Consider the following 13560-nt stretch of genomic DNA (forward strand, 5'->3'; position numbering starts at 1 on the left):
TGAGACTGAACCCTTGACTCTATCTATTACCTTCACTGAACCTAGTTATCAACTTTGAGTTTACTGGATTTCCCTGTAAAAGAGAAATACTCCTTCCTTATTAATTCGACAGAACGAACTACTTACTGAACGAACCGAACCTTCTTGAACTGATCTTTCTCCTTTCAAACACTATAAACTCTCATTCATCTTTCTCGGTTCTGGTTCAGCAGATCTTTTTCAGTTGATTCGATTCTTCTTTTCTTTCTTTTTTCTTTCAATATTTTGAGGCAAAAGATTACAAACTTGAAAAAGGATTGAGTTGCGCCACACATATGAAAGAGTCTACAATAATGTTGTATTTGTTGAATCAAATACCCTAGTGTCTAATAACGAACCATTCTTCTTAGTTGATAATATTAGTTGAGAATTTTTTGAAAGGATTCCTATACCTATAAAAGGTTTCATTAACCCCTAATTCATGTCGAGTAGACCTTGTTGTTGCGAGAATTCTTAATTCATGAGTTGTAGGGAGGGAAGGCACTTATGTCACCACAAACAGAGACTAAAGCAAGTGTTGGATTCAAAGCTGGTGTTAGAGTCAAGATTCTAAATTGACTTATTATACTACTTCATATGAAACCAAAGATACTGAGATCTTGGCTGGCAGCATTCCGAGTAACTCCTCCACAGGGAGTTCCAAGGAAGCAAGGGCCCTTGTAGCTGCTGAATCTTCTACTGGTACATGGACAATTGACCGATGGGCTTACCAACCAGTCTTGATCCTTACAAAGGACGATGTTATGGAATTATGGAATCGAGCCTCTTCCTGGAGAAGAAAATCAATATATTGCTTATCTAGCTTATCCCCTAGACCCTTTTGAAGAAGGTTCTGTTACTAACATGTTGACTTCCATTGTGGTTAATGTATTTGGATTCAAGGCTCTGCGTGCTCTACGTCTGTTTGCAAATCTCTACTGCTTATATTCAAACTTTCCAAGGCACGCCTCATGGTATCCAGGTTGAAAGAGAGAAATTGAAGAAGTATGGTCACCCTCTATTGGGATGTACTATGTAAACCAAAATGGGGATTATCCGCTAAGAATTATGGTAGACTCGTTTATGAATGTCTACACGGTGGACTTGATTTTACCAAAGATGATTAAAAGGTTCATTCCCAACCATTTATGCGTTGTAGAGACCATTTCCTATTTTGTGCGAAATTTCTCAATCACAGGCTGAAGTGAAATGAAGGGACATTACTTGAATGCTATTGTGCGGTTACATGCGAAGAAATGATGAAAAGGGCTTTGCTCAAGAATTGGGAGTTATTCTTTCACGAACTGTAAACAAAGAGAAATACTCCTTATTCATGAGACTAAACTCCGGAACCTTCTTGAACTCGGGTTGAACTTACGGTCTCTTCTCTTTTCTTTGCTTTGATTCTGCTTGAAAGACTCTTCAAATTCAAGATTCATTCCCCTTCACTTCTATTCTCTTCTGTTATGGTGAGTTATTCTTGTTAACAGGTGGATTCACTGCAAATACTTGCTTGGCTCATTCATTATTGCCAAGATAATGGTCTACTTCTTCACATTCACCGTGCAATGCATGTCGTTATTCATAGAAGAATCATAGCATGCGCTTCCCTTTCGTGTACTAGCTAAAGCGTTACGTCTGTTTGGTGGAGACCATATTCACGCTGGTACCGTAGTAGGTAAACTTGAAGAATGGGAAAGAGACATTTAAGCTTTGTTGATTTAGTGATGATTTTGTTGAAAAAGATCGAATGGTATTTATTTCACTCAAGATTGGGTCTCTTTACCAGGTGTTCTGCCAGTGGCTTCCGGTGGTATTCACGTTTGATATATGCCTGCTCTAACCGAGATGGAGATGATTCCGTACTACACTCCAATTCGGTGGAGGAACTTTGGGGCTGGGGGGAATGCACCAGGTGTCGTAGCTATCCGAGTAGCTCTAGAAGCATGTGTACAAGCTCGTAATGAGGGTCGTGATCTTGCTCGTGAGGGTAGGTAATGAAATTATCCGTGAGGCTAGTAAATGGAGTCCTGAACTAGCTGCTGCTTGTGAAGTATGGAAGGCAATCAAATTCTAATTTGAGTAGAGACTTTGTAATCCAGGAATTACTCTTCGTTCTTTTAATTGACTTTAAATTAAACAAAACTCGGCCCCATACCTAATCTTTTACTAAAAGGATTGAGCCGAATACAATACAAAGATACTATTGTATAGCTTTTTGCTAGATATACTCCAAATGGAAATCAAAATCTAAGACAAAACAACGTAAACATTTTTGTTGTTGTGTCGGATCATCCGCAATTAAGCCTATGGATCCTTAGAATTGGTGTAGTCGTTTAATATTTCCCGTAGCGTCGTTTCATATCATGGATCGAGCCAAGTATCACAACTTCTTCTACCCATCTTGTATATTGTCCTTTTTGTTCTGTCTTGGAATACCAATTTGTTAGTAACCGAGATTTGGCGAAAAAAGTTCTTCATATGAATAGGGGGAACAACCCTTCTTTTTTAAGACCCACTCATTAGTAATAATCTGAGTGATTGGATTTCGATCCTATTCCTGATAGGAAGATATTCAAATGATTTCTTTTTTATCGAACGACTATTCATCTATTGTATTTTGATGGAAATAGGTAGGGGGCAAGAAAGCTCTATGGAAAAAAGATGGTGAAATTTGAGGTTATCTAACGGGGAGTGGTCTAAGCTAAGTAAATTAATCAATAGTCTTGGTCCTATTGAAAGTAAAGGATCAATAATAATATGAATCAAAACATTCCTAGTCATAGTGACAATTCTAGTTACAGTACCGTTGATGATTTAGTCGGCCGACATTCGGTCGGATCTGATGACACTTTTTTAATTAGGGATAGTAATAGCAGCAGTCATTCCATTTGGATAGTGAAAGAGAGAGAGACTATGATCGTTACATGGATGATACTATATATATATATAGTTTAATTGGAATAATCACATTAATAGTTGCATTGACAGTTATCTTCAGGCTCAAATCTGTATTGATAGTGACTTTTTAAGTGGTAGTCACAATTAGAGTGACAGTTACGTTTATAGTGACATTTGTGGCTCAGGTGCAAATAGTAGTGAAAGTGAGAGTTCCAATATAAGAACTAGCACGGATGGAAGTGATTTAACTAGAATGGAGAGTTCTACGGAAAGTGATACGTCAAGTTCTACGGAAAGTTCTAATGATCTAGATGGAACTCAAACAAGCATTTGTGGGTTCAATGCGCAAATTGTTATGGATTCAATTATAAGAAGGATTTGAAATAAAAAATGAATATTTGTGAACAATGTGGATACCATTTGAAAATGAGTAGTTCAGATAGAATCGAACTTTTGATTGATCCAGCCAGGTACTTGGGACCCTATGGATGAAGACATGGTCTCTTTAGATCCCATTGAATTTCATTCGGAGGAGGAACCTTATAAAGATCGTATTGATTCTTATCAAATAAAGACAGGATTAACTAACTGAGGCTATTCAAAGAGGCACAGGTAAATGAAACGGTATTACTATAGCAATTGGGATTATGGATTTTTCGTTTATGGGGGTGGGATCTGTAGTAGGCGAGAGAATCACCCGTTTGATCGAGTATGCTACAAATCAATCAATTTTGACCTCTGATTTGAGTGTGTGCTTCTGGAGGAGCACGCATGCAAGAAGGAAGGAAGTGTGAGCTTGATGCAAATGTCAAAAAGATCTGCTTTATATGATTATCAATCAAATAAAAGATTCTTCTATGTAGCAATCCTTACATCTCCTACTACTGGTGGGGTGACAGCTAGTTTTGGTATCTTGGGGGATATCATTATTGCCGAACCCAATGCCTACATCGCATTTGCGGGTAAAAGAGTAGTTTCTTGAACATTGATTGAATACGACAGTCCGGAGGGTTCCTAGGTGGCTGACGTTCGATAAGGGCTTATTCGATCTAAACCACGTAATCCTTTAAAAGGTGTTTGAGTGAGTTATTTCAGCTCCACGCTTTCGTTTCCTCGAATCAAAATTCAATCAAGTCAAACCTTACTTAAAACTCTTCCAAAATTCATTCTCAGTATTTGTAACGAACAAGTAGTTATTTAGTTTATAAGAATCAAAGTCAAAATTCGCAGAATGGATTTTTCTTTGGTAACATAAGATGAAATTGTAGAAAGAATCATGCGGAGAAATGGGTTTGACCGATATTCCTGATTAGTAATTAGGAAGTCCCTATTAAATAAAAGAGCAAATTCTTTCTTCCGCTAAATTAGGCGCGAATAAAATGAATGAATTTCATGCTCCCTTCTTACATTACTCTTCTTACATTACATGTGGATATATAATCCAACTATAGCAAATAGCGGGATAGAGTCTTGCATCTTTCTACATCTCTAGAGGATCTCTAGTTTGACTACGATTCCCTGTTGTTGGATCGGATTATAACGAACTTTTGGGTAGCAAGTAGATATTACTTAGTGGAATTCTATATGAATTAGTATAATTATCAGATAGCTTTAATAAAAAGAAATAAATAACAGGTAAATTAATATAACAAGAAATAACAGGTCAAAATATTAAGTCGAGGTATCCATTCTATGACAAACTTACCCTCTCTCTACTTTTGTGCCTTTAGTAGGCCTAGTATTTCCGGCCATTGCAATGGCTTCTTTATCTCTTCATGTTAAAAAAAACAAGATTATTTATGCTACACGTCTATTTGTTTTTTTCAAAACTTAGACTTTGACGATAACACAACTATCTATTTAGTAGACGGCAGTCTAACATGTGGCTGACTCCAAACATAAGCGATTATACATGCGTAAACATGATATATGAGGAAATGAATTAGAAAGTCTTTGAAAATCTCCAATATATAACAGATCGGGCGACGAATGGTTGAGATGTCAAATCAATATATCTATATGGATGTAGGTATCCATAGGGAATCATATAAAGGTGATGTTATTATTTGAGATCTAAATAATTCGATGAGTTACTCCGTCAGTCAAGGTTCACATCAAAATAGTGCTAGTTGATTAGAATTACTTTGGAAACAAAAAAAGTCAAATATCCGAGTTATTCTATCAATTCCAATAAAATGCAACGAGATCTAGTATGAGTTGGCGATCAGAACGTATATGGATAGAATTTATAAGAAAGAGGATCTCAAAAGCAATTTCCGCTAGGCCTTTATCTATCCCCTTTTTTTAGGTTCATTAGGGTGTTGGTTGGAACTTCGAGTTATCTTGCTTGGTAGGGATTTGATATCTTGATTTCCATCTCAGCAAAGAATTTCTTTGTTTTCCACAGGGGATCGTAATGTCTTTCTATGGGATTGCAAGTCTCTTTAAGGTCTCTTTATTAGCTCCTATTTGTGGTGCACCATTTTGTGGAATGTAGGTAGCGGTTATGATCGATTGGATAGAAAAGAAGGAATAGTGTCTATTTTGGGACAAAATTCTAGAATCTTCCTACAATTCCTTATGAAAGACATTCAGTCCATCAGAATAGAAGTGAAAGAGGGTATTTATGCACGTCGTGTCCTTTATATGGAAATCAGAGGCCAAGGGGCCCTTGACTCGTACCGATCAGAATCTGACCCACCCCACGAGAGAGAAATTCGAAATTGAGAAAAAGGCTCCCGAATTGGCTGGCCTATTTCTTGCGTGTACCAATTGAAGTTTCCTTGAGAAAGTTCAGAATGAATGCTTTCTTAGTTTGTAGCAAGAGGGATAAAACGGAAAAGAAAGAATAGTCTTTTTTATAGACTCTAGTATAACTTAACGGGAATTTCTGAAGAATTCTCATTCATTTGAGCCAAAGCAGACGTATAGGGAACATATGGAAAACTGTCTTTCTTTGTCCGAAATTATGATGCGTATGTAACTCCACAGTAACAAAAGTGGATTCTTTGATATTTGCTTTCTGTATTATTTCGAAATTCAAGGATTAACTAATGAACAGGGAATGGATTCATAATAGTATCCATATAACTTTACATAGAACTTATGTTTGATATAAATATTAGTAGTGTAGAGAGGTAACGAATGAAGTGAGTTCATTAACAAATCAAAGACGAATGACAAACAAGAAAGCATTCATTCCCCTTCTATATCTTGCATCTATAGTCTTTTTTCCCTCGTGGATCTCTATTTAATAAAAGCCTAGAATCTTGGGTTACTCATTGGTGGAATACTGGTCAATCCGAAATGTTGTAGAATTAGATTAAAGAAAAGATTATTATAACAAAAGTGAGAGAATTAGAGGAACTCTTTCCCTTGGATGAAATGTTAAAGGAATACCGAGAAAGACATCTATCTACAAAAGCTTCGTATCGGAATCTACAAAGAAAGGAAAGGATCCATCCAATTGATCAAGATGCACAATGAATGAGGATCGTATCCATACGATTTTGCACTTCTCGACAAATAGAATCCGTTTCATTATTCTAAGTGGTTATTTTCTATTCTTGGTAATTAAGAACTTGTTATTCTTCACTCTTGGGTTCACGAGTTCCTATATAATTTAAGCGACACAATCAAAGTTTTTTCTATTCTTTTATTAACTGATTTATGTATAGGTATAGGATTCCATTCGCCCCATGGTTGGGAACTAATGATTGGTTCTGTCTACAAAGATTTTGGATTTTCTCATAACGATCAAATTCTATCCGGTCTTGTTTCCACTTTGCCGGTCATTCCGGACACAGCAAATATTGGATCGTTATTTAAATCGTCTATCTCCGTCACTTGTAGTGATTGATCATTCAATGAATGACTGCAAGATCGAATCTTTGTTACTTTGTACATAAGTCAAACATTCTAAATTCTACTTATTCCTTATACCCATCCAGAAGGATGCCTCCTATATTCAAGTCAGATTATTATTTCAGTATATAGGGACCTACCTAATTTGATTAATGATTGGACCATGCAAACTAGAAATACCTTTTCTTCGATAAAGGACGAGATTACTCGATCTATTTCCGTATCACTCATGCATGATATATATAATATCTTGGGCACTCGTTTCAAATGCATATCCCATTTTTAGCAGGGTTATGAATGAAAATTCACAAGAAGCAACCAACCGGCCGTATTGTCTGCGCCAACTGCCATTTAGCTAATAAGCCCGTGTCGAGGTTCCACAAGCGGTACTTCCTGATACTGTATTTGAAGCAGTTGTTCGAATTTCTTATGATATGCAACTGAAACAAGTTCTTGCGAATGGGAAAAGGGTTTGAATGTGTCGGTTGTTCTTATTTTACCCGAAGGGTTTGAATTAGCCCCCCGATCGTATTTCTCCCGAGATTAAAGAAAAGATGGGCAATCCTTTTAGAGCTATCGTCCCACTAAATAAAAGATTCTTGTGATAGGGCCCGTTCCTGGTCAGAAATATAGTGAAATAACCTTTCCTATTCTTTCCCCAGACCTTGCGACTAAGAAATATGTTCACTTCTGAAAATATCCCATATACGGAGGCGGGAACAGTGGAAGGGGTCAGATTTACCCGGGAGTCAGAGTCATAATAATGTTGATAATGCTACACAGGTATAGTAAGAAAAATAATACGAAAAGAAAAGGGAGGATATGAAATAACCATAGTGGATGCATCGAATGAGCGGCAAGTGGTTGATATTATCCCTCTAGGACTAGAACTTCTTGTTTCAGAGGGCGGGCGAATCTATCAAAATCAATCAACCATTAACGAGTAATCCTACTAATGTGGGAGGATTTGGTCAGGGAGATGCGGAAATAGTCCTTCAAGATCCATTACGTGTCCAAGGCCTTTTGTTCTTTTATCTGTTATAAGGTTCAATTGTCCGAAATGTCTAAATCCGCCTATTTATCAACATCAAGTTGGTAAAAAAACCCAATTAGTGTAGTGTTGGCAATTCTCTAATTTAAGTATGATCACCCAATTATGAAACACTTTTTCCTTGTTTTTCTTTCTATTCTTTTTCTACCTTATTTCGGGAATGACTTAGTACCACATTACTAGTCATAGTATGGATATTGTGAGGAAGACTATTTGACCTCTTCTTCTTTCTTTGTTTTTTACAATGCAAATAGGAGCGGTATTATTATGTCACTGGTGCCAGATTGAAATGTCATTCAATGTATCCATTTTTCTTCTAATAGAATGAAAGGAGAATATCAAAAGCAAATTCACGGAACAAAGGATTCTAGAAGGGATGATTCATCTTCCTAGTCTTTGATACCAGCTAAATTCCTTTTCTTGTTCTTGTGTCGAAATAATCAAATAATTCTGAATTCTTGATCCCGTTCGTCACCCTATTCTTGGTTTCCATTTTTCCCGATTTATCAGAACCCTTTTTTTGTTTTATTACATAAGTCGTGAACAAATTTAATGAATTGAGAAATTCGATTTTCTATTCAAATAACTAGAGAAAATTCAATTAGTATATTTGACTATATTAAAGGGTTTGTGATATCTGAAGAAATCTATTATTTTTCTATTGGGTGGGATTGTGTCATACAGAAAGAGGGCATCGAGTGATTCTCTCTTTTATTTTCGCTTTGAAAGTCTCGACCGAGACTCTCGGGAAAGAGATGGTCTGAATCAATTGAAGCAATTCAGAATCAGAAAGAAATCCGTTTTGTGAAACATCGGAAAGATCCATTTAGTAAGAGCTCAACGGGACCTACCCCCTTTTTCTAATTTGAGGGGGATCCTGGTGAGTTCTTACGCTTTCATGTCTACACCTCAGTTCATCCGATTATTACAGAGATGAACCTAATCCAGAATATGAACCATAAAAGAAAATACCGACTAAACAAACCGATCACAGGAATACCAGTTATAGTACCTATTATCCAAAGAGGAATGAATCCTTACAGTAGTGTCGGCCATTTGTCCCACTTCCCTCCCCATTTCATCAAGTGGTCGTGCGTCAGACAGAAACAGTCATAGATAACTATGAGATGATATCCTTCCAAATGGGATAAGATAATTCGTACTATTATTTAGTATTTGCTTTGATTCAAGAAATAATTGGAAAATAAAACAAGTACAAAAATGAAGAATAACCCCCAGTAAAGACAGGTACGATTCAATTCAACATTGTGTTCGTACGGATTTGATTGTGTCAGAGCTCCATAATTCGGGTTAGGTTTCTCGTTGGGTGAATTTCATTGCTGATATTGACCATAAAAAAGAAACGGTAGGTATAGCTAGTCCGTGAACAGCCAACCCCCCCAACCATCGCACTGTCAAAATAGGATAAGTTTGATCTATAGTCATTTTTTCCTCCTAAAAAGATCTACTAAATTCATTGAGTTGTTCCAAAGAATCAAAACGGCCAGTTATTAATGGAATTCCTTGTCGGCTCTCGGTAAAATACTCATTTGGACGAGGGCTTACAATAACATCGTAAGCTAAACCCGTGCTGACGAATGAATAACCAACCCGCAATCAATAGAGAAAGAAGGTATAGTAATGCTATGAAAGACCCAGTATCGAATACTGGTGATAATATCAGCACATGCCGAGCTCCACATATTTACAGTCAAAAGGGGATCGATTCTGGATGAGATCAGTAAATGGAGAAATTAACTGAAATGGAGATCAGTATAGCTATCCTTCTTCTGACGCAGCAAGGCAATTTAACAATCAATATCGAAATTCAGCACTAAAGAATTTCTTTCTTCTTTTCTTGTTGTCGATGTAGAATCATGTACCATAGAAAATTCCTCAATTTCATTCCTCTCAGACTTTTCTTCTTCTTATTCGAGATATTATGTGTAATAACAAAACCTATGAATCAAATGAGTGAAAGTCAATGCAAACTGACTGATCATTAAATCCATTTTCTTTTTCTCTCTGTCACTCTATCTTTGTTAGTGTCGTTTCTCATTATAATGAATTTCGATTCATTGTTAGTTAATCTGCAATTTTAAATTCTTGTTCATTTAGCTAGAACTAGTTAAGGGAGGTGAAATTCAGGTTGCTCCGGTAGGATTTGAGAACCTACGACATCAGGTTTTGGAGACCCACGTTCTACCGAACTGAACTAAGAGCGCTTTCTTATTAAAGTAGATACGACTATAAAGAAAAGGATGATTTTTGTACCCATGTGAAAGAGCTTGAACAATGAAAGATTTTGTATGTCCAATTTGAATCGATCTCAATGGATCACTCGTTACTGCCCAGAGGAGAAGTAATAGGTCGGAATGACTGCGCTACATCCCTTGAAATTGGTCTACTGTGGTCATTTGTAAAGAATCTATCACTGCCCTGTTTTCAAATTGTTATTTTCTCCTTTGTTTTTTTTCTTTTTGGTTTTTCTTTTCTTTATATACTTATCATCATCCCGCCGCTCCTACCAACGGTTTCCTTACTTATGAGCAAAAAAAAAGTGTGATAAAAAAGAATCCGCCCTTTCAATAAGCGAGGCTTTCCCGATCGAAATATTTGCATGCTAGAGAGATCCCAATTCCGTGTATCCAGTTAAGCGAGTCCCGCCGCCTCCACCAAGACAAAAAAGGGCTGGGAGCGAAAGGTTGCTTGCTTTACAAAATAATAAATAGTTGGCGTGTTAGCGCTGAAATAAGGGGCGGAGCTTGAAGAAGCGAAGCGAGCCTAGAGTAGCAGCCTATTACTTACTATACTACATTTAGCAGTCCCCTCTCCTTTCAAAACTATTAGTAAAGCGCGGGAGCCCTTTGTATATAAAGGTAAGGCTCTTCTGCTATCAATTCAACCAAAAGAAAGACAAAAACCCAGTGCGTTTTGTATAGATCGAGACTTGTTGCAGGATTTTTGACTCATTCCATACTAGGCTGAATTTCAGGAAATCGTTCGATAACACTAATTCCTATTTCTCAATGATATCCGATGATCAAGACAATTCTCGCGAAACTCTTTCATTTCATACAAGCAAGTTTCTTCTTTTTATTATGACAAAGCAAATAGCATTTCCTATTGATTTGTCCCCTGGACTGGACCTATTCTGATTCTGAATTATCCGTCGCTACGCTGTTCCCAAAGACTAGCAAAATCGAAATAGCGAAATTCTTGGGTCATCTCAATGGGTTCAGAAACCACACGTTTCTCTGGATCATCATAGCGTACTTCCACATATCTACTGAGAGGAAGGTCTTTTCGTAATGGATGCCCCTCGAAGCCATAATCTGTTGATATACGGCGTAGATTCGGATAATTGATGGAAGAAACACCAAACATATCCCAAACTTCTCACTCTCACCGGTCGGCTGATGGAAATAGACTGACTACTGGAGATATTCGTGTTACTTCATTTGCACAGGTTTGTACACGAATGCGTGAGTTATACCGAGTACTCAGTAAATTATAGACCACTGAAAATCTGCGTTTTTGAGAGGGATAATCAACTCCGTAAATATCGATCGAAACTTGAACCCTTGTATAGGTATGCAATTTGAGAAAGCACAACAATCGAAATAGGTAGTCCGTATTGGTATCCGATCTATTCCCATGTTCCGATCTTTCTCTTTTTTTTACCCATTTCTTGGGGAGAGTCTCCCAACTATATTTGAAAATAGATTGGTTATCCATAAAGATAAAGAAAGCTTGATTCTAGTTCCGCTTCTTGCTCGAAAAATGAAGAAAGACTTGTCGGAAATCGCCGGTTGGGTTGGTCCAACCAAGAAAGGCATGGGAGTGGTGCTTGAGCCGAGTTAAGTAAAGACTGGCTACCTAGTGATTTACAACCACCCTCACAGCACACTTTCTATAGATCTTTCTCCTCCCCCCTCTTTCTTACAACTAGTTGCTGCATGGTATCGGATCTCGAGCAATGGGAGGTTACTATTTGGAATCCACACTCTCATTCATTTTGGATATCGAAACGATTTTTAGGCAGTCAGTCTCAATATCTTTCCGACAACTATAATAAGCTTTGATTTTCGTGCTTGGTTAAATAAAGAGTCAATTTAAACTCAATCTTTCTTTTTTGAATCCTTTGCCTTGGCGGATTCCGAATTTGAAAGAAAAATAGTGTACAATACTAATACCTTATTGCTCTGACATTCGGTCGAGAGTGGCAACGAGTTTCATCTTGGTGAAGAGGAGAGGGAGTAAGTAGAAGTAGCAAGAGGAGAAGAGGAGAGGGAGTAAGGAGCTCGAGGAGAAAGAATCAATAGGTTCTATCTGGTTTAGTAGTTCAGGCAATGGAATTGTGAGACCATAAAGAAGAGGTTCAAGGGCGAAGCCACGAGACCATAAAGAAGAGGTGAAGGAGCTTTACCTTCTTCTCATCCAGCTGCTTTACCGAGGGAAAGAATAAATAGGTTCAAGAGTGAACTCGAATTAAGAAGAAAGAGAAGAGAAGAGCGAGAGCTCAGATTCCCAGTTTACAGTTCTGAAAGTGATTGAGTGAAGGAGAATGAATAAGGAGTTCAAACTTGAAACACTTGAAGGGGAAGAGAAAGAATTAATCTTGAGTTTCGGATTGACTTTCAACACTTTCAGGGGCAGAGGACGAGAAAGAATTAATCTTAAGTTGAGTATTGAAAAGCTGCTAATGAATGGACTCTCTTTTACCGTTGAGCATACTCCTCTTCTATTGTAAAGTGAAGTAGCGAAGCAATGAGACTGGAAGCAATGGGACTAATAGGTGAATGAGCTTGACCTTGTGAAAGAATAGTTCAGGATCATGAATCGTCAGTCTTGACTTTCAACACTTTCTTTTGAAGGAGAAAGAACCAAACAAACATCTATCCTATTCTATTTACCTTGTTCAAGAGGGAAAGGGGAAGATCAAGAATAGTGAAACCCGAGTGAAATCAGGTGAAGGAGTTTACCTCGAACAAGAACTGATAATAATAGCAAAAAAGGAGGTCAATCAGGTTCAGTAGCTCAGGTCATAGAGGTTCTGGTTCTGGAGATGATCTTTCTTTCCTTCCGGTTCAGGATTGAATGAATAAGGGAAATAGGTTCAGGGAAGGCAGGTTAAATTAATTGGAGTAAGTAGCTCGACTAGCAAGGATTGAATGAATTTACTCTCCCATAAAGGTTCAGGATTTCATAGGAACAGAATAAGGAGTTCTAGAATAAATAGGATCAGGTCAAGTAATATAGGTTCAGGAGATTGAGCTTCTCTTTCATTTGATTTGGTTACAGTGAATAAATAGGTGATAGAAGGTTCAGTAGTTAAGTCGAATGAATCTTGCTTGAGTTCAGTCTTAGTTTACAGTTTAAGAATCAATTCAATAGAAATAAGAGAAAGGAGAATGCATCTTGAGTCTTGACTTGTTTACTGAAGAATAATGTAGAGGAAAGGGGCGAAGCTGAGGTTTAGGAGAATGCATTAGGAAGGGGCGACGAAGTAGTGAGCCCGAGTTTTGCTCCAGAAATAAGGTCAGGTCATAGAGGTTTCGGTTCAGTAGCTCAGGTAAGTAATATCGGTTCAGGTGTAGGATTGAGTGAAAGAATAAATAGGGAATATCATCAAAGGAGTTCACTCAAATGAATTTCATATGCCTTACCTTGTTCAATGACCTCAAAAATAGGGAGAGGAGTCATTGTTTATAGTTCAATTCGGT

The 13560-nt window shown here is 37.4% G+C and overlaps 1 pseudogene; it reads left to right on the forward strand.

Moving 5' to 3' along the window:
• The first annotated feature begins 424 nt into the window (after positions 1–424).
• LOC111486463 lies at positions 425–2095 on the forward strand (annotated as a pseudogene).
• The last annotated feature ends 11465 nt before the right edge of the window (positions 2096–13560 follow it).

The sequence above is a fragment of the Cucurbita maxima genome, unplaced genomic scaffold (genome assembly GCF_002738345.1).
Source record: "Cucurbita maxima cultivar Rimu unplaced genomic scaffold, Cmax_1.0 Cma_Scf00011, whole genome shotgun sequence".
Lineage (NCBI taxonomy): Eukaryota > Viridiplantae > Streptophyta > Magnoliopsida > Cucurbitales > Cucurbitaceae > Cucurbita > Cucurbita maxima.